This window comes from Anomaloglossus baeobatrachus, chromosome 3, assembly GCF_048569485.1.
Source record: "Anomaloglossus baeobatrachus isolate aAnoBae1 chromosome 3, aAnoBae1.hap1, whole genome shotgun sequence".
Taxonomy (NCBI): Eukaryota; Metazoa; Chordata; class Amphibia; order Anura; family Aromobatidae; genus Anomaloglossus; species Anomaloglossus baeobatrachus.
In genome coordinates this window covers 279,026,097-279,048,333 of record NC_134355.1, presented here as the reverse complement: position 1 = coordinate 279,048,333, position 22,237 = coordinate 279,026,097, and positions in this window count along the sequence as shown.

Sequence of the window (22,237 nt, the reverse complement as noted above, 5' to 3'; positions counted from 1 at the left end):
CCTGTTTGCAGGTTTAATCCCTCCCCGTCAGGATTTTGTTCCTAAGTAAGGGGAGGGGGCATGAGATCCACCTAAACTCTCTGCTTACCTGAAGAATTGGGCAGTCTGTTGAGAACTTGAAGAGAGAAGGACTAAAATTGATCATCTGGGCTGAAGGTGCGAATCCTCAGACAAACTTGGACATTTATTTATCGTTTTCTGGACTATATTCTTATTTCTTTAGTATTTTTAGCCTCTATATGGTGGATTATATTATGGACCATTTGATTTGCTTGGAATAAATGCTCTTTGGATTGTACAGCCACCTCTCGCTCTGTTGATTGTGTGATATGGGAGAAGGACCCCGTCCACAGGGGATGATAAGTTCAGGGCTGTAAAATACAGAAAATAAGCTGCACACTAACCACTATAAAAATATCAACATGAAAAATGACAAAGCATTACTGCTCTAGGGATACTATGAACAATGAAAAATACATTTAGCTATCTGGAAAAAATGAATATATGAAAATAATATTGCAAAACTGCTATGAATATTTGAAAGTAGTAGAGATATTTAGCAAGTATATTGATCAATGCAAATGAGCCCGAAACCAACGACAAGGTAATTTCTATTTTTTCGGGAACCTAACCTTAGTGCCTCCATGTGCTATTAAAAATCTGCAAGTATGGGCAGACAGGCTCCTGACTTTATAGGATCATGAATAGAGTATGGTTATAGGGCTAAGTTCTGGGTTCTCTGTCAGAAGAAACTGTATGCTATTCAGAAAAAAAGACTGACTGGAACACCTATGTATGTGAATTAGGTGCTAGCCTAAAAATACATGACTATAATACAGAAAATAAGCTGCATACCAACCACTATAAAAATATAAACATGAAAAATGACAAAGCATTACTGCTATTACTGCTATAGGAATACTATGAACAATGAAAAATACATACAGCTATCTGGAAAAATGAATATATGAAAATGGTATTGCAAAACTGCTACAAATATTTGAAAGTAGTAGAGATATTTAGCAAATGTATTGATCAATGCAAATGAGCCCCAAAACCAACGACAAGGTAATCTCTTATTTTTCAGGAACCTAACCTTAGTGCCTCCATATGATATTTTTCTGAATAGCATGCGGTTTCTTCTGACTGAGAACCCAGAATTCCACTCTGTTACCATATTCTATTCTATTCATGATCCTATATAGCCCAGAGCCTGTCTGCCCATACCTGCCGACTTTTAATAGCACATGGAGGCACTAAGGTTAGGTTCCCGAAAAATTAGAGATTACCTTGTTGTTGGATTTCGGGCTCATTTGCATTGATCAATACATTTGCTGACTATCTCTACTACTTTCAAATATTCATAACAGTTTTCCAATAACATTTTCATGTATTCATTTTTTCCAGATAGCTAAATGTATTTTTCATTGTTTAGAGTATCCCTATAGCAGTAATGCTTTGTCATATTTCATGTTGATATTTTTATAGTGGTTAGTGTGCATGCAGCTTATTTTCTGTATTATAGTCATGTATTTTTAGGCTAGCACCTAATTCACACACATAGGTGTTCCAGTCAGTCTTTTTTCTGAATAGCATGCAGTTTCTTCTGACTGAGAACCCAGAACCCCGTCCTATAACCATACTCTATTCATGATCCTATATAGCCAGGAGCCTGTCTGCCCATAACTGCAGATTGTTAATAGCACATGAAGGCACTAAGGTTAGGTTCCCGAAAAATTAGATATTACCTTGTTGTTGGTTTCGGGCTCATTTGCATTGATCGATACATTTTATAAATATCTCTACTACTTTCAAATATTTCTAGCAGTTTTGCAATACCATTTTCATATATTCATTTTTCCCGATAGCTAAATGTATTTTTCATTGTTCATAGTATCCCTATAGCAGTAATGCTTTGTCATTTTTCATGTTGATATTTTTATAGTGTTTAGTGTGCAGCTTAGTTTCTGTATTATAGTCATGTATTTTTAGGCTAGCACCTAGTTCACACACATACAGGGTGGCACGGTGGCTCAGTAGTTAGCACTGCGCTGGGGTCCTGGGTTCAAATCCCACCAAGGACAACATCTGCAAGGAGTTTGTATGTTCTTTCCGTGTTTGTGTGGGTTTCCTCCGGGTTCTCTGGTTTCCTCCCACACTTCAAAGACATACAGATAGGGACTCTAGATTGTGAGCCCCAATGGGGACAGTGTTGCCATTATATGTAAAGCGCTATGGAATTAATAGCGCTATATAAATGAATAAAATTATTATTAATTATACAGTAGGTGTTCCAGTCAGTCATTTTTCTGAATAGTAGGGCTGTAAAATGGCTGTAGTAAGCGCTAGGTAGCTAAAAATAGAAAATAAATGGCAGTGAAAGCATGATAATTATACATATCAAGTTTCCCGGAGGATCACACTGCAGTCAGACTCTCTTCTGGGCCCACTTAATAAGCTTCATCAATATTCAGGAGACATCACTCAGTTCAGCAGAGGTCACACCCAGGTTCCCAGGTGTGACTTTACTGCTGGAGTGTTGGAGTAGTCTAGCAGTCAGGTCACCTGAGGTTACACTGGGGACTCCCCTGCTGTCCTCAGTGAAAGTACTGCCAGTTTGTCCAACAATCCATCAGCACTTTCAATGAGGGAAGTGGATGAGCCCCATTAAGACCTCAGATAACCTGACTGCTGGACTAGTCCAACAATCCAGCAGAACTTTCATTGAGGTAGCCCACAGAGTAAACTCAGGTGACCTGACTGCTGGACTAGTCTTACAATTCGGCAGTCAGGTCACCTTAGTTCACAGTGTGGAAAACCCGGGGGTGACTTCCACTGAACTAAGTGATGTCACCTGCTCACAGCCAGGTCCCCCTCGGCTTTCAGTATTTCCCGGGGCCTGTAAGTACGGACATGTTTTCCCTCTCTGCAGCATCTGGATGTAAAAGAACTGAGGATCACCATGGGACTTCGTATGAAATAGGGTGTTTTGGGGGTTAATAAGGGGTGAAAATCAGTTTGTGTATTTTATTTCAAATAAAGGATTTTTTCGGTGTTGGTGTTTTATTTTATTTATAGAATTAGTAATGGGGGTGCCTCACAAACACCTCCCATTACTAATCTAGAGCTTGATAGCAGCTATGATTTTTCACAATTCACAGCTATCATTAACCCCTTATATTACCCCGATAGCCACCTCACCAGAGCAATTATGTTGAGCCTGGTAAAGCGCCAGGGTATGGGGGGTGTAATTCTCAGTATCTGTATATATACACTGCACAGCACCACTTCTCCTGTCCTGTATACTCTGTTTAATTCTCAGTATTTGAATTTTTCTGTATATATACATTGCACAGTACCACTACTTTTGTCCTGTATAAGGAGTGTAATTATCAGTATCTGTATTAGTATGTATATATGTACTGCACAGTACTGCATCTCCTGTCCTGTATACATAGTACATAGTATAATTCTCAGTATCTGTATTATTCTGTATATATATTCTGCAAAGTACCATTTCTTCTGTTCTGTATACTGGGTGTAATTATCAGTCTCTGTATTATTGTGTATGAATACTCAAAGTACCACATCTCCTGTCCTGTATATTGGGAGTAATTTTTAGTATCTCTATTATTCTGTGTATACTGTATACTGCACAATACCACTTCTGTCCTGTATACTGGGTGTAATTCTAAGTTCTTCTATTTTTCTGTACATACAGTACAGTCATGGACAAAAGTGTTGGCACCTTGAAATTGTTGCAGAAAATGAAGTATTTGTTCCAGAAAATTATTGCAATCACACATGTTTTGTCATACACATGTTGATTTCCTTTGTGTGTATTGGAACAACACACAAAAAAACAGAGAAAAAAAAGAAAATTGGCCATAATTTTACAGAAACTACAAAAATGGGCTGGGCAGAAATGTTTCTACCTTTTCAAAATTGTGGGTAAACAAATTGCATGTATGTAATGCTCATTAAAACTCCCCTGTGGCAAGCAACACAAGTGGGCAATATGAAAATCACACCTTACACCAGATTAAAAGGGAAGAAGCAGGATCCATCTTTGCAATATTTGTTGGTGTGTGACACACTAAGTATAGAGAACAGAAAGGGAAGAAAAAAAATGTCTGAGGACTTGAGAACCAAAATTCTTGAAAAATATCAACAATGTCAAGGTTACAAGTCCATCTCAAGATATTTTTATGTTCTATTGTTCACAGTGCGCGACATTATCAAGAAGTTTACAGCCCAGGGCACTGTAGCTAATCTCCCTGGACGTGGATGGCAGAGAAAAATTGATGAAAGGTTCCAAAGCAGGAAAGTCTGGATGGTAGATATGCAGCCCCAATTGTTATGATCCGGAACCATGGAAGATCACCACAAATCATTGGCAAAAAGGTGACAAGAGCATTGGCAACTAATCTGGCCGCCATCCCCTTACTAACCAACACAACTAGAAGTAGCCGAGGGGTGAACTAACATCCTGTGCACCGCGAACTCAGCCGGAGAACTAGCTATCCTAAAGGTAGGAAAGATGAATAACTCTCTGCCTCAGAAAATAGACAAGAATAGCAAGCCCCCCACATTCAAAGACTGCGGTGATATAGGAAAAACACAATACACAGGTAGATGACAGGATTAGCAAAAGGTGAGGCCCCCGCTGACTAAAATAGGAAAGGACAGGAAAGGGACTGATGGTAGCCAGAGAAAAACCCTGCAAAATACCAACTTCCTGATAGTACAAAAAGGCCGTCAGATCGCTCGATCTGAACTCCGTCCTATACCAGGTGCCCTTGTCATACCAATGAACAGAAAACAAGAATTATAACAAATTCAACAAGCCATAAACACATGGACCCAAAGGAGCTATACTCCACACAGACCTGCAGGGAGTTCCTCAATAATCCACTGAGGGGGGAAATCCCTGGAAGGAAATAAACTGAAACCAACCACAACAAATGACAAACCCAGATAAGCAAAAGAACCAGGCAATAAATAAAGAGCAAGAACTTATCTGGAGTGGATGTGATGTAGAGCAGGATAAAGCAGGCTAGAGATACAAAGAACAACTGACATCTGGCAACAGCCTGCAATCAGACCAGGACTTAAATAAGCAGAGAGTTAGGAAAGGAAACACCCACTGCACAACACACCTGGTCTCTGTCCAAACCCTTCCTGGCCACCAGAGGGAGCCTCCCAGCAGCCAAGACATAACTAACATTCACAACACCCAATCAAGTTCCAAAGAAAGCTGTATTGCAGGCATAGGGTGCATAAGTGTCAGCGTGAACTATTCATCGACATTTAAATAAAATGAAAGCTATTGCAGGTGACAAAGGAGGAACCCACTTCTAGTATAGAGAGAGAGAAAAGCAAGACTACAGTTTGCCAAAATGTACATGTGTAGGCCCAAATCTTTCTGGGTAAAGGGTGCTTTACATGCTACGACATCGCTAGCGATTGCTAGCGATGTCGCGAGCGATAGCAACCGCCCCCGTCGTTCGAGCGACATGTGGTGATCGCTGCCGTAGCAAACAATATCGCTACTGCAGCGTCACACGCACATACCTGTTCAGCGACGTCGCTGTGGCCGCCGAACAATCCCTCCTTCAAGGGGCAGGTGCGTTCGGCGTCACAGCGACGCCACAACGCCGTCACTAAACGGCCGCCCAATAGAAGAGGAGGGGAGGAGATGAGCGGCCGGAACATGCCGCCCACCTCCTTCCTTCCTCCTTTCCGGTGGACGCAGGTAGGATGATGTTTGTTGTTCCTGCGGTGTCACACACAGCGATGTGTGGTGCTGCAGGAACAACGAACAACATGCGGAATGAAACACCAACAACATTATGATTTGGAACGACGTGTCAACGATCAACGATTTTTGTCATTTTTGCAATGATTGATCTTTGCTCCTAGCTGTCACATGCTGCGATGTCGCTAACGACGCCGGATGTGTGTTACAAACACTGTGACCCCGACGATATATCGTTATCGATGTCGCAGCGTGTAAAGCACCCTTAAGTGTCTTGTCGACAGATGAGACCAAGATAGAGATTTTTGGTAAAGCACATATCATTCTACTTTTTACTGAAAATGAAATGAGGCCTACAAAGTAAAGAACACAGTACCTACAGTCAAATATGGTGGAAGATATTTTGTTGTTAATTTGCTGTCTCTGCAACTTGCTGCCTTGACTGTGTGCAAGGCATCCTGAAATTTGAAGATTACCAAAGTATTTTGGGTCACAATTTAGTGCCCAGTGTCAGATAGCTGGGTTTGCATCCTAGGTTTTGGGTCTTCTAGCAGGACAATGACCCCAAACACTTCTGAAAGCAACCAGAAATGGATGGAAACAAAGTGCTGGAGAGTTCTGAAGTGGCCAGCAATGAGTCCAGATCTATTAATGAGTGAACACAAAAGTGCTTGATTTGCTCATTTCTTGGGTCGAGCAGGTTGGATGCTCTGACGCACATGACCGAGGACATACTGGTACGTCCTAAATCATGAAGGGGTGATCACTGCCAGCTGCTGCGGTGAGCCGGTGGCAATCTCTGCACATGTCTGCTGATTTGAACAGGAGACATGTGTGCCTTGCAGGCGCAGGGGGAGCTGCGATCCAGCCATGCCTGTTAACCCCTTAAATCGCACTCAAAAGTATCAAAGTGTGATAGTATAATTTAAATCGCCACAGAGGGAAACCCGCCTTTACCCATCACCATTGGAGGCCTCGTGACGCTTTCATGGGGAGATGATGGTTTTCATGGTTGGGTGGGTCATATGATGATAACTTCTATCGCTATTATGGCTTAGTTCCTGTTACAGCCGGCAGAGCAGCGGCTGTAACAGGAACCCAGCATTTCTGCTGATCAGAGCTATGCAGCTCTGATCAACAGAAATTAATATCGATCAGACTGCTGATTGTTATAGTCCCCTATTGGGACTAGTAAAATAAAATAAAAAAAAGTTTTAAAAAATAAAAAAAAAAAAAAAAAACCTAAAAGTTCAAATCACCCTGAAAATGAAAGGGTTAAGAAAAAAATATATACACACATTTGGTATTCATGTTCAGAAATGCCTGATCTATCAAAATATAAAATCAGGCGGCATGGCAGCTCAGTGGTTAGCACTGCAGTCTTGCAGCGCTGGGGTCCTGGGTTCAAATCCCACCAAGCACACCATCTGCAAGGAGTTTGTATATGCTCCCCGTGTTTGCGTGGGTTTCCTCCAGGTTCTCCGCTTTCCTCCCACACTCCAAAGACATACAGATAGGGACTTTAGATTGTGAGCCCCAATGTCGACAGTGTTCCTGATGTATGTAAAGTGCTGCAGAATATGTTAGCGCTATCTAAAAATAAAGATTTTGAAATAATCTGATTGGTCAATGGCGTAGCAGCAAAAAAAAAAATCCAAGCTCCAAAATTAGGTTTTTTGATTGTCACAAATTTTGTGCAAAATGCAATGACAGGAAATCAAATAATTGCATCTGTGCAAAAATGGTACCATTAAAAATGTCAGCTCGATAAACAAAAAAATAACCATCACTGAGCTCCATATCCCAAAAAATTATAACAAAAAGTGTGACACTTTTTGGACAAACTTCTGAATCTTTTTTAACTCTTTACATAAAAGAAAACCTATACATGTTTGGTATCAACAAACTCATACCCATCTGATGCATCACAACAACACATCAGTTTTACCATACAGTGAACACAGTGAATAAAATATCTCAAAAACTATTGAGCAATCACACTTTTTTTTGCAATTTTTCTGCACTTGAATTTTTTTTTGCCATTTTCCAGTACACTATATGGTAAAACTCATGATGTAATTTAAAAGTACAACCCATCCCACAAACAAAAAGCCATGGCAAGATTGACGTAAAACTAAAAAGGATATGGCTCTCGGAAAAAAAGGAGCAAAAAAACAAAAAAAAAGGAAAATCACTAAGGGTGAAGGGGTTACTGGATTGGGAGAGACACCGTGGCAGACACAATTGACACATACAGTCATATGAAAAAGTTTGGGCACCCCTATTAATGCTAACCTTTTTTCTTTATAACAATTTGGGTTTTTTCAACAGCTATTTCAGTTTCATATATCTAATAACTGATGGACTGAGTAATATTTCTGGATTGAAATGAGGTTTATTGTACTAACAGAAAATGTGCAATCCGCATTTAAACAAAATTTGACCGGTGCAAAAGTATGGGCACCTCAACATAAAAGTGACATTAATATTTTATAGATTCTCCTTTTGCAAAAATAACAGCCTATAGTCGCTTCCTGTAGCTTTTAATGAGTTCCTGGATCCTGGATGAAGGTATATTTGACCATTCCTGTTTACAAAACAATTCCAGTTCAGTTAAGTTTGATGGTCGCCGAGCATGGACAGCACGCTTCAAATCATCCCACAGATTTTCAATGATATTGTCACGCTTCCCGGTCCCCTGGCCCCGCTCTCCGGTCCCCGTGGCCCGCTCCCCGGCGGCGTCCCCTGCTCACCACTCCGGTCCCGGCCTCCTCTTCCCCGCCTGCGGCCTCCATGCGTCCAGCTCCCCGCTCCCGGCGCTCCTCTGCGACGTGGGACACCCAGCCGGGCACCCCTGCTTCCTCTGCACCGCTCCCTGGGCTGGCTTCTGATACTCGGGCCTTGCGCATGCGCATTAGGGCGCGCGCGCGGTCATTGACCCTTTCTTAAAGGGCTAGCACCTAGAAACAGGAAATTGCTTAGACAGGTACAGGGTATATTAAGATTCACCTTCCTGGTGGGCGGGGCCTGTTCTACGTGTTTAGCAAGCTAGTGTTCAGGTCCACGTATTGCTTTGCCCTGTGCTTTGCCCTATATTAATCCTGTCTGTCTCGCAGAGCCTGCCCTGCCACGCCAGCCGCTCCGAACCAAGTCCATCCCTGGACCCTGACGGTGACTTCGGCGGATGTTCCACCACCTCTGCAGCTCCGCCAGTCTCCAGTCCCTGGCTCCGTTCGGTGACCCGTCCCATCGCTCAGCAGGTTCCGGATCCCGCCTAAACCTACTACCCGGCCTCGGACCCTGAGCCTCGTCACCCGGACTACCGTCCAGAACTCCGTTTGTTCCACGACATCCACCTTTCCGGCTCTCCTACGGACTGTCGGACTACCAACAGTGCTTCGGCTGCCGTGCATCCAGACCCTCTGGCGGGGTGACCGGCCTGGCTGCCTCCTCAAGGGAAACCGGTGTACGGTCCAGAGTTTCCACCACCCGGCCATAACAGCTAGAATAGGCCATGGATTCCGCCGAAGCACTAGCGGCCTTGCAGCAGGAACTCGTACGCCAGCGCGAGACCCAGACCCGCACGCTGACCTTCATGTCTTCTGTGGATACCCGCCTGAACACGCTACAAGCAACGGCCACATCCTTGGCATCTCAGGTGTCCACTGTACAATCCACGGCCGCAGCTCCCGTGGCAGCCTCCTCGGATGCTTCCAAGCTTCGTTTGGCCTCACCACCCCAGTACGCCGGAGATCCCAAGACCTGCAGGGGATTCATCAATCAATGCTCCCTCCATTTCAAGCTGCTGCCGCACCTTTTTGCCTCTGACCAAGCCAAGGTCGCGTTCATGATGTCCCATCTAGAGGGAGAGGCACTGGCCTGGATGAACCCCTTGTGGGAGAAGGAGGATCCGGTTACCACCAACATCCAGGAATTCCTGCAGGCATTTCGTAGCACCTTTGACGAGCCCGGACGCACCTCCGCATCTGCCTCATCCCTCCTCCGGCTACGTCAGGGGACTCTGACGGTGGGCCAATATGCCATCCGTTTTCGCACCTTGGCCTCGGAACTCGGGTGGAACAATGAGGCCCTAACCGCCGCCTTCTGGGAGGGACTCTCGGGTCGTATCAAAGATGAGCTGGCTGGTCGTGCCGTGCCGTCCACCCTGGATGCCCTGATTGCTCTAGCGACTCGAGTGGATCTTCGCTTTCAGGAACGATCCAAAGAGGTGTCCCGCGAGAGGCGTCCGATACGGCACTCCTCCCCACCACAGAAGTCCATCGCTCCCCAGTTGGCATCACCTGGCGCGTCTACCTACGAGCCCATGCAGATTGACCGCCTGAGGCAGTCGGAGCAACGCCAAGCAGAACGACTAGCAAAGGGTCTCTGCTTCTACTGCGGTGATGGCACACACCTGCTACGCTCTTGTCCCGAGAAGCCGGGAAACTCCAAAGCCTAGGCTTGGTAGGAGAGGCCACCCTAGGTGCTGGGACTCTCTCAGACTCCGTTACCTGGACTATTCAAGTCACTACAGAAGAGACCCGGTTCACGGCAGAGGCGTATCTCGATTCCGGAGCAGCAGGCAACTTCATCCAGCAGGCCACGGTGGATAAGTACCAGGTGCCTGTCCTCCCACTAGAGAAACCGCTGGTGATCGCCTCTGTAGATGGGAGACCCCTCTCTGACACTGTCTCACTGATCTCTAAGCCTGTGGAAGTACGGATCGGCGCCCTGCACACCGAGAAGATCACCTTCTACGTCCTCCCACGCATGTCTCATCAGATCCTGCTGGGACTCCCATGGTTACGGACACACGAACCATCGGTCAGCTGGAGTACAGGTGAAATCACCCGATGGGGCTCCTCGTGTCACGAGAGATGTCTGAAATCCATCCAGCCCGTTCGACGCCCTACGGTTCCAGAGTCTCTACCAGGACTGCCTTCTGCTTACTGGTCCTTCTCGGACGTTTTTGATAAAAAAGAGTCAGAGGTACTACCGCCTCATCGTCCCTACGACTGTGCCATCGATTTACTGCCAGGAACTACGCCTCCTAGAGGACGGATATACCCCTTGTCCCCTGCTGAGACACGAGCTATGTCTGCCTATATCACCGAGAGCCTGGCTAAGGGGTTCATTCGGAGGTCCTCGTCCCCTGCCGGAGCAGGGTTTTTCTTCGTCAAGAAGAAGGAAGGTGATCTGCTCCCTTGCATTGACTACCGGGGATTAAACCAGATCACCGTAAAAAACAAATACCCTCTGCCGCTTATCCCCGAGCTCTTCGATCGGCTCCGAGGAGCTCGTGTATTCACCAAGTTGGACCTCCGTGGGGCCTATAACCTGGTTCGCATTCGCTCTGGAGACGAATGGAAAACCGTGTTCAACACTTGGGATGGGCACTACGAGTATTGTGTCATGCCCTTTGGTCTGTGTAATGCCCCGGCGGTCTTCCAAGAACTGGTGAACGACGTGTTCAGAGATCTCCTCTATGTCTGTGTCATGGTGTATCTGGACGACATCCTGGTCTTCTCTCCGGATCTACAAACCCACAGAGAGAACGTGCAGCTGGTTCTCCAGAGGCTTAGAGAGAACCGTCTGTACGCCAAGTACGAGAAATGCATCTTTGAAAAGTTGTCTCTTCCCTTCCTGGGTTATGTAATCTCGGACACTGGCCTGCAGATGGACCTCGAGAAAGTGTCTGCCATCATCAACTGGCCTCCTCCTTCCGGACTGAAGGCTATCCAACGCTTTCTCGGCTTTGCGAACTATTACCGTCAATTCATCCCGCATTTCTCTGCCTTGACTGCGCCTCTCTCTGCCTTGACTAAGAAAGGAGCTAATCCTAAGGACTGGCCCCCGGCGGCTGATGCCGCGTTCTGCTCCTTGAAACAGGCGTTTGCTTCTTCCCCGGTTCTCCATCGCCCTGAATTGAACCGACAGTTCACCTTGGAGGTGGATGCCTCCTCCTCAGGGGCCGGGGCAGTGTTGATGCAGAACTGCCCCTCCGGAAAGATGGTCACTTGTGGATTCTTCTCCAAGAGCTTCTCGGCACCCGAACGCAACTACACCATCGGGGATCGGGAGCTATTGGCCGTGAAGCTGGCCTTGGAGGAATGGCGCTACCTCTTGGAGGGAGCTGTATACCCTGTGATCATATACACGGACCACAAGAATCTGGAGTACCTGCGGTCTGCCCAAAGACTGAACCCACGACAAGCCCGCTGGTCCTTGTTTTTTGCTCGATTTGATTTCCAACTCCATTTTCGGCCTGCGGATAAGAACGTGCGGGCAGACGCGTTGTCCAGGTCCTTCGTGCCCGTGGAGCAGGAGGAGGAGACGTTCCAGCCCATCATCAACCCCAGTAAAGTCATTCCGGTGACTCCTGTCGCTCTAACTAAGATACCCCCTGGGAAAACCTATGTCATAGATACTGACAGACAGAGAGTCCTGCACTGGGCCCATGCCTTAAAGATCGCTGGCCATGCTGGTCAGAAGAAGACTTGGAGTACGATTGTCCGTCACTACTGGTGGCCGTCCCTCCGTAAAGACGTCGCAACCTTCGTCTCAGCCTGTCCATCCTGTGCCCGGAACAAGACACCCAAGCACCTACCATATGGACGTCTTCTGCCTTTGCCCATTCCTTCCGTTCCGTGGCAACATATCGCAATGGACTTCATTACGGACTTGCCCTTATCCTCCGGACATACGGTCATATGGGTTGTGGTGGATCGCTTCTCAAAGATGGCTCACTTCGTTCCCATGGCAGGGCTGCCCTCTGCCCAGGAGCTAGCTGACTCCTACATACAGCACATATTCCGATTGCATGGCTTCCCCGCACACATTGTGTCCGACAGAGGAACTCAGTTTACCTCGCGTTTCTGGAGGGCTCTCTGCAAACATCTGGGAGTGTCCTTGGACTTTTCTTCGGCCTACCATCCTCAGTCGAATGGCCAAGTGGAATGGGTCAATCAGATCCTGACCTCCTTCCTGCGCCACTACATCAACGTCCATCATGACGATTGGTCCACGCTCCTACCTTGGGCTGAATTCTCCCATAACCAGCACATCAGTGAGTCCACCTCCAGCTCTCCCTTTCAGGTCGTCTACGGACTTCAGCCTTCTGTCCCGTTGCCAGTATCCTCGGCTTCCGACGTCCCCGCAGCAGATGCTCTGGTTCGGGACTTCTCAGCTATATGGAACTCTGTCAAGTCTTCCCTAGAACATGCTTCTTTGCGGATGAAGAGACATGCGGACAAGAGGCGCCTGGATCCCCCGTGTTTCTCCCCAGGTGATCTGGTCTGGCTTGCATCCAGATATGTCCGATTGAAGTTACCCTCGTACAAGTTGGGTCCTCGCTACATCGGGCCGTTTAAGATCATCAGCAAGATCAATGCAGTCTCCTACAAGCTGCAGCTCCCGGCCACGATGCGGATACCCAACTCCTTCCATGTCTCCTTGCTCAAGCCTGTTGTCCTTGGTCCCTTCTCCGCTGAGGCCGGTACTGCTCCCCCTCCTTTTGCTGACGATGGCATCTATGCTGTAAGGGATATCGTGGCCATGAAGACCGTGCGTGGTCGGCAATACTTCCTGGTAGACTGGGAGGGTTATGGTCCCGAGGATAGGTCCTGGGAGCCCCAGGAGAATGTTGGCACTCCTCTGATTCGTGCCTTCCTGTCCCGATTGCTGGGAGGGGGGTGTGGGGGAGGGGGTACTGTCACGCTTCCCGGTCCCCTGGCCCCGCTCTCCGGTCCCCGTGGCTCCCCGGCGGCGTCCCCTGCTCACCACTCCGGTCCCGGCCTCCTCTTCCCCGCCTGCGGCCTCCATGCGTCCAGCTCCCCGCTCCCGGCGCTCCTCTGCGACGTGGGACACCCAGCCGGGCACCCCTGCTTCCTCTGCACTGCTCCCTGGACTGGCTTCTGGTACTCGGGCCTCGCGCATGCGCATTAGGGCGTGCGCGCGGTCATTGACCCTTTCTTAAAGGGCCAGCACCTAGAAACAGGAAATTGCTTAGACAGGTACAGGGTATATTAAGATTCACCTTCCTGGTGGGCGGGGCCTGTTCTACGTGTTTAGCAAGCTAGTGTTCAGGTCCACGTATTTCTTTGCCCTGTGCTTTGCCCTATATTAATCCTGTCTGTCTCGCAGAGCCTGCCCTGCCACGCCAGCTGCGCCGAACCAAGTCCATCCCTGGACCCTGACGGTGACTTCGGCGGATGTTCCACCACCTCTGCAGCTCCGCCAGTCTCCAGTCCCATCGCTCAGCAGGTTCCGGATCCCGCCTAACCCTACTACCCGGCCTCGGACCCTGAGCCTCGTCACCCGGACTACCGTCCAGAACTCCGTTTGTTCCACGACATCCACCTTTCCGGCTCTCCTACGGACTGTCGGACTACCAACAGTGCTTCGGCTGCCGTGCATCCAGACCCTCTGGCGGGGTGACCGGCCTGGCTGCCTCCTCAAGGGAAACCGGTGTACGGTCCAGAGTTTCCACCACCCGGCCATAACAGATATTCAGGTCTGGGGACTGGGATGGCCAATCCAGAACGTTGTAATTGTTCCTCAGCATGAATGCCTGAGTAGATTTGGAGCGATGTTTTGGATCATTGTCTTGCTGAAATATCCATCCCTTGCGTAACTTCAACTTTGTCACTGATTCTTGCACGTTATTGTCAAGAATCTGCTGATACTGAGTTGAATCCATGCGACCCTCAACTTTAACAAGATTCCCGGTGCTGGCATTGGCCACACAGCCCCAAGGCATGATGGAACCTCCACCAAATTTTACTGTGGGTAGCAAGTGCTTTTCTTGGAATGCCGTGTTTTTTTGCCTCCATGCATAACGCCTTTTTGTATGACCAAACAACTCAATCTTTGTTTCATCAGTCCACAGGACCTTCTTCCAAAATGTAACTGGGTTGTCCAAATGTGCTTTTGCATACCTCAGGCGACTCTGTTTGTGGCATGCTTGCAGAAATGGCTTTTTTCGCATCACTCTCCCATACAGCTTCTCCTTGTGCAACGTGCGCTGTATTGTTGACCGATGCACATTGACACCATCTGCAGCAAGATGATGCTGCAGGTCTTTGGAGGTGGTCTGTGGATTGTCCTTGACTGTTCTCACCATTCTTCTTCTCTGCCTTTCTGATATTTTTCTTGGCCTGCCACTTCTGGGCTTAACAAGAACTGTACCTGTGTTCTTCCATTTCCTTACTATGTTCCTCACAGTGGAAACTGACAGTTTAAATCTCTGAGACAATGTTTTGTATCCTTCCCCTGTTGAATAATCTTTGTTTTCAGATCATTTGAGAGTTGTTTTGAGGAGCCTATGATGCCACACTTCATAGGAGATTCAAATAGGAGAACAACTTGCAAGTGGCCACCTTAAATACCTTTTCTCATGATTGGATACACTTGCCTATGAAGTTCAAAGCTCAATGAGGTTACAAAACCAATTTAGTGCTTTAGTAAGTCAGTAAAAAGTAGTTAGGAGTGTTCAAATCAAGAAATTGATAAGGATGCCCATACTTTTGCACCGGTCAAATTTTGTTTAAATGCGGATTGCACATTTTCTGTTAGTACAATAAACCTCATTTCAATCCAGAAATATTACTCAGTCCATCAGTTATTAGATATATGAAACTGAAATAGCTGTTGAAAAAACCCAAATTGTTATAAAGAAAAAAAGGTTAACAGTAATAGGGGTGCCCAAAATTTTTCATATGACTATACATAAATCATGCTCATCCAGGCCCTGAATCAATGAGGAAGGGATGTGCCAGCTGGATCTTATGTACATAGAAGGCCATGAATGAGATTGGTAATTAGAGTAAAGTAACCATTCCATTACTTTTATTAGTGTCACAGGGACTTTAATTAATTATTGTTCTCCCACCCACTAGTCCCATTATGTGGCTGATGTGATTAGACCCAGTGGAGCTATTCCCACAGGTGGTCTCACATTGAGTTGGTGGTTACGTGCTTGGCCTCAGAAAAATACCTCCACTAATGCACAGTTAACATTTGGGATATTTAGGACACTAAGGGATTGTTTTTTTCCTGGCTTGAGCTGGTTACACATGCTACGGTTGTGGTATGTGTCGTATGGAGGAGCTTAGGCTGTGACTGCAGACCATACTGGCGGGAGATACAAAAGCTGTGGGCAAACCAAAAGTTGGGAGACAGTGGGTATTGCCTGGTACGGGGAAGTAGAATTACTTATCCCAGTTTGGGATCTCATGGACAAGGGGCATTTCATTTTGACCATCTGCCCAGAGTTGCTATAAGACCGCAGACAGAAGAATAAAAACAATTGAACTGTTAACCTGCCTAGGTAATTAATACAACCCACAACCTCAGATCTTCACCATATGCACAATTTACTACGATGCTCAAAAAAGAAGTGGGAACTTTGATTTTAGCTTCAAGAAAAAAGTTAGTATCAAACAAAATTTGCTGGCTAAACATTAAAAAAAAGCAAATAAAAAAATAAACAAAATATTTTCTTAGCTCAGCAATTGGGTTATGGTGAGATACTGACTGGCATGTATATTTCATTTTATGTAAAATTTATTGAATACGAACAGACCAATGCATCCAGTAAACCAGACTTACCATCATATTAAAAGCATTTTCATTTGTTTTAGAGAATCAAAAACTATATTAAAATTTTAAGGAGCAAGAAAAATCAAGAAAGGAAATTACAACTTCCACATTTAATAGAACTTGGAGCATTGCCAGGTCAAAACGTTCTTGTGTATTAGGCCTTGAGTGTGAAATCGCTACAGCTGTTAAAAGAATCCCATGCCTAATTATGTGAACTGTTTTCAGAATATGCTTTCAGTGTAATGTATCCCGAAAAGACTCTGTGTTGAGTCCGGAAGGTTGAAGTTATTACAGTCAATCTTTGAAAATATAAACTTTCATCATTTCCTTTTAATTATTATGAAAGATTTCATACTTTTAATTGGGGATCAAATCCAAGAGCTATGCGGCACAAATTCAAATTGTCAAATTGTAAGAGAATCAATAATTATCCTTAATATTCAGATATTTACTGAGTAATAAGCAATAATGAGGAGATCCAGGTTCAGAGTGTGATGCAAAAGGCCCACCAGTAACATTTGCTATAGGGGCCCACTGTAAATATTACATGACCCTCATTCACATATTACCTCTCTTTCTATATAATAATAATAAGTTGGACAGATTGTTAAATTAACAATGAGAGACTGCCTTTGTCTGTACATAGTCAATCAAGTGTAATGTGCCAACTACTGCTCATATAGAGGATTTCCTGCAAAGGGGTCCTCCGGGGAATTCACATGTTCCCTAGTGGACCAGTCTGAGCCTGGGTAGATCTGTAATACTACCTGTCAATCTAGATTTTTTTTTATTTTGAATAACTATAGTAAAACTTATGCATTTTCTATTATTGGTGTGCAGGTATGTGTAGTGATTATTAAGGTTTGTATACAACCGGGATGAAAATAAAAGTTCAAGTGGAGAAGTTTAAAGTTTTCTAACCTGGTTAATGCTGGCAACTACTTCGTAAATGCAAGTTTTTCATTGTAACTACTGATGTTGAATCAATAGGAGAGGAAATCAGCTATATGCCGCGCTAACACCATGACATCCAATATTAATATAATTCCTTTATTGTTTGTACAGGTCGACGCGTTTCAGAGACATCTGTCCCCTTTGATGTCCTGATGAAGGAGACAGATTTCTCTGAAACGCGTCGACCTGTACAAGCAATAAAAGAATTATATTAATTTCGGATTCCGTGGTGTTAGCGCGGCATATACCTGATTTCCTCTCCTATTGATTCTACATCTCCCACCTCGGGGCTGCGGCTGATACCATCACTTCATGTGCATATAGGGGTTGTGACTGTCACAACTAGAGATGAGCGAACCGGTCCCGGTTCGGCTCGAGGTCGGTTCGCCGAACGGAGGTTCCGTTCGAGTTCGGCTCGTCGAACGTTCGACGAACCGAACTCGAGCCAATAGGAAACAATGGCAGGCAATCACAAACACAGAAAAACACCTAGAAAACACCCTCAAAGGTGTCCAAAAGGTGACAAACAACTCAAAACACAACACAAACACATGGGAAAGTGACAAGGACATATACTTATGCAAAAACAAAAGAGCTAGACAAAGAAAAAGAGGAGGAGACACAGATATAGGCATGGCACGCCCTTCTAAAGTCATGTAAAACACCGCAAGGTGACTCCAAGCGTAGTCTCCCTTTTTTTCCAAAAATTGTGCCCCACACACACCCACCCATTCAGTGGCAGCACTTGTGCCCTAGTTGTACACTTCACAGCTAGATTTGCATCAAGCACATTCAAAAATACGCCATAATTAACCGTCCCCAGGATGACACCGGGGTAGGTAGCAAAGTCTTTCCTGATCCCAGCTCTGTTCATCTTGGCTCCTTTTAAAAAACACAGCAAGCAAGGGTTACTCCAAGCGGAGTCTCCCTTTTTTCCAAAAATTGGGCCCCACACACACCCACCCCTTCAGTGGCAGCAGTTGTGCCCTAGTTGTACAATTCACAGCTAGGTTTGCATCAAGCACATTCAAAAATACGCCAAAATTAACCGTCCCCAGGATGACACCAGGGTAGGTAGCAAAGTCTTTCCTGATCCCAGCTCTGTTCATCTTGGCTCCTTTTAAAAAACACAGCAAGCAAGGGTTACTCCAAGCGGAGTCTCCCTTTTTTCCAAAAATTGGGCCCCACACACACCCACCCCTTCAGTGGCAGCAGTTGTGCCCCAGTTGTACAATTCACAGCTAGATTTGCATCAAGCACATTCAAAAATACGCCATTCTTATCCGTCCCCAGGATGACACCGGGGTAGGTAGCAAAGTCTTTCCTGATCCCAGCTCTGCTCATCTTGGCTTCTTTTAAAAACAATGTAAGCAAGGGTTACTCCAAGCGGAGTCTCCCTTTTTTCCAAAAATTGTGCCCCACACACACCCACCCCTTCAGTGGCAGCACTTGTGCCCTAGTTGTACACTTCACAGCTAGATTTGCATCAAGCACATTCAAAAATACGCCATAATTAACCGTCCCCAGGATGACACCGGGGTAGGTAGCAAAGTCTTTCCTGATCCCAGCTCTGTTCATCTTGGCTTCTTTTAAAAACAATGTAAGCAAGGGTTACTCCAAGCGGAGTCTCCCTTTTTTTCCAAAAATTGTGCCCCACACACACCCACCCCTTCAGTGGCAGCACTTGTGCCCTAGTTGTACACTTCACAGCTAGATTTGCATCAAGCACATTCAAAAATACGCCATAATTAACCGTCCCCAGCATGACACCGGGGTAGGTAGATAAAGTCTTTGCTGAACCATGACTTGTTCATCTTGGCTTCTTTTAAAAACAATGTAAGCAAGGGTTACTCCAAGCGGAGTCTCCCTTTTTTCCAAAAATTGTGCCCCACACACACCCACCCCTTCAGTGGCAGCACTTGTGCCCTAGTTGTACACTTCACAGCTAGATTTGCATCAAGCACATTCAAAAATACGCCATAATTAACCGTCCCCAGGATGACACCGGGGTAGGTAGCAAAGTCTTTCCTGATCCCAGCTCTGTTCATCTTGGCTTCTTTTAAAAACAATGTAAGCAAGGGTTACTCCAAGCGTAGTCTCCCTTTTTTTCCAAAAATTGTGCCCCACACACACCCACCCCTTCAGTGGCAGCACTTGTGCCCTAGTTGTACACTTCACAGCTAGATTTGCATCAAGCACATTCAAAAATACGCCATAATTAACCGTCCCCAGCATGACACCGGGGTAGGTAGATAAAGTCTTTGCTGAACCATGACTTGTTCATCTTGGCTTCTTTTAAAAACAATGTAAGCAAGGGTTACTCCAAGCGGAGTCTCCCTTTTTTCCAAAAATTGTGCCCCACACACACCCACCCCTTCAGTGGCAGCACTTGTGCCCTAGTTGTACACTTCACAGCTAGATTTGCATCAAGCACATTCAAAAATACGCCATAATTAACCGTCCCCAGCATGACACCGGGGTAGGTAGATAAAGTCTTTGCTGAACCATGACTTGTTCATCTTGGCTTCTTTTAAAAACAATGTAAGCAAGGGTTACTCCAAGCGGAGTCTCCCTTTTTTTCCAAAAATTGGGCCCCACACACACCCACCCCTTCAGTGGCAGCACTTGTGCCCTAGTTGTACACTTCACAGCTAGATTTGCATCAAGCACATTCAAAAATACGCCATAATTAACCGTCCCCAGGATGACACCAGGGTAGGTAGCAAAGTCTTTCCTGATCCCAGCTCTGTTCATCTTGGCTTCTTTTAAAAACAATGTAAGCAAGGGTTACTCCAAGCGGAGTCTCCCTTTTTTTCCAAAAATTGTGCCCCACACACACCCACCCCTTCAGTGGCAGCACTTGTGCCCTAGTTGTACACTTCACAGCTAGATTTGCATCAAGCACATTCAAAAATACGCCATAATTAACCGTCCCCAGCATGACACCGGGGTAGGTAGATAAAGTCTTTGCTGAACCATGACTTGTTCATCTTGGCTTCTTTTAAAAACAATGTAAGCAAGGGTTACTCCAAGCGGAGTCTCCCTTTTTTCCAAAAATTGTGCCCCACACACACCCACCCCTTCAGTGGCAGCACTTGTGCCCTAGTTGTACACTTCACAGCTAGATTTGCATCAAGCACATTCAAAAATACGCCATAATTAACCGTTCCCAGCATGACACCGGGGTAGGTAGATAAAGTCTTTGCTGAACCATGACTTGTTCATCTTGGCTTCTTTTAAAAACAATGTAAGCAAGGGTTACTCCAAGCGGAGTCTCCCTTTTTTCCAAAAATTGTGCCCCACACACACCCACCCATTCAGTGGCAGCACTTGTGCCCTAGTTGTACACTTCACAACTAGATTTGCATCAAGCACATTCCAAATCCACAAGCATTTACTCTCCCCAGGATGACACAGGGGTTGTAAATTCCTTCTGGATCCATGACTTGTTCATTTTGATGAACGTCAGTCTGTCCACATTGTCACTGGACAGACGCGTGCGCTTATCTGTCAGCACACACCCAGCAGCACTGAAGACACGTTCAGAGACAACGCTGGCAGCTGGACACGACAAAATCTCCAAGGCGTAAGTTGCGAGCTCTGGCCATTTTTCTAGGTTTGAAGCCCAAAAGGAGCAAGGCTCCAGTTGCACAGTCATGGCATCGATGTTCATTTGGAGATACTCCTGTATCATCCTCTCCAGCCTTTGACTATGTGTCAGACTTGTTGTCTCTGGTGGCCTTGCAAAGGAGGGTCTAAAAAAATTATGAAAAGATTCCATAAAATTGCTGTTACCAGCACCAGATACGGTCCTACTGGTACGTGTAGACTGTTGAAGATGACGAGACCGTCCCATGTTTGTCAAGTTACAACTGGGAGATTCCCTCCCTGCACCTGCACGGTTGTTTGGTGGAAAAGCGGATCTAAGATCGAGTAACAGCTTCTGCTGATACTCCTGCATACGTGCGTCCCTTTCTATGGCTGGAATTATGTCACAAAATTTGGACTTGTACCGGGGATCTAATAGTGTGGCAAGCCAGTAGTCATCATCACTTCTAATTTTGACAATACGAGGGTCATGTTGGAGGTAGTGCAACAAGAAGGCACTCATGTGTCTTGCGCAGCCATGCGGACCAAGTCCACGCTGTGTTTGTGGCATAGAGGTGCTAACTAGAGTTGAGCGCGGTTCGTGGTTCGTGGTTCTCCAGTTCTAGGCTCGAGTGATTTTTGGGCTGTTCGAGATCGAACTAGAACTCGAGCTTTTTGCTAAAAGCTCGATAGTTCTAGATACGTTCGAGAACGGTTCTAGCAGCAAAAAGCAGGGCTTTTTACAGCTACAGTGAGCAGGAGCCATCGCTGGCAGCCTGCCACAAGCTGGTAACCAAGATAAACATCGGGTATCCAAGCAAAGCGCTTTGGTTAGTAACCCGATGTTTATCTTAGTTACGTGCAGGAAGCCCACACTTTCCCGCTCAGCTCGCTCCACCCCCTCCTGCCCGCGGCATGTACACATACATACACATACACAAACACACACACACACACACATCCACCCCCCCCCCCCCCGCCCGCCCGCCCGCTCGCTCGCTCGGCTTACCTGCGGTGATGAAGTCCCGCCATCCCGACCTCAGCGCTGTCACTGTCCTCCATGGCCGCCGCTTGTCACATCACCTATCGCTTCCGACCCGAGACTGACTAGCGGTGACGTCACGGACCTCTCGCGATACTTGATGTGAAGGCGCCGGTCATTGACCTCAGTGACAGGGGCTGTCAGTGTGCTGGAGATCAGCGCAGGTAATGTACCTCACTGACAGCAGCACTTGTCACCCCCCCTGCAGTGACCTGGGCTGACCCATTGATGTTAGCTCAGGTCACTGCACTGCTCTCCCAGCCAATGGGGAACATCCTGCTCTTCATTGACTGGGA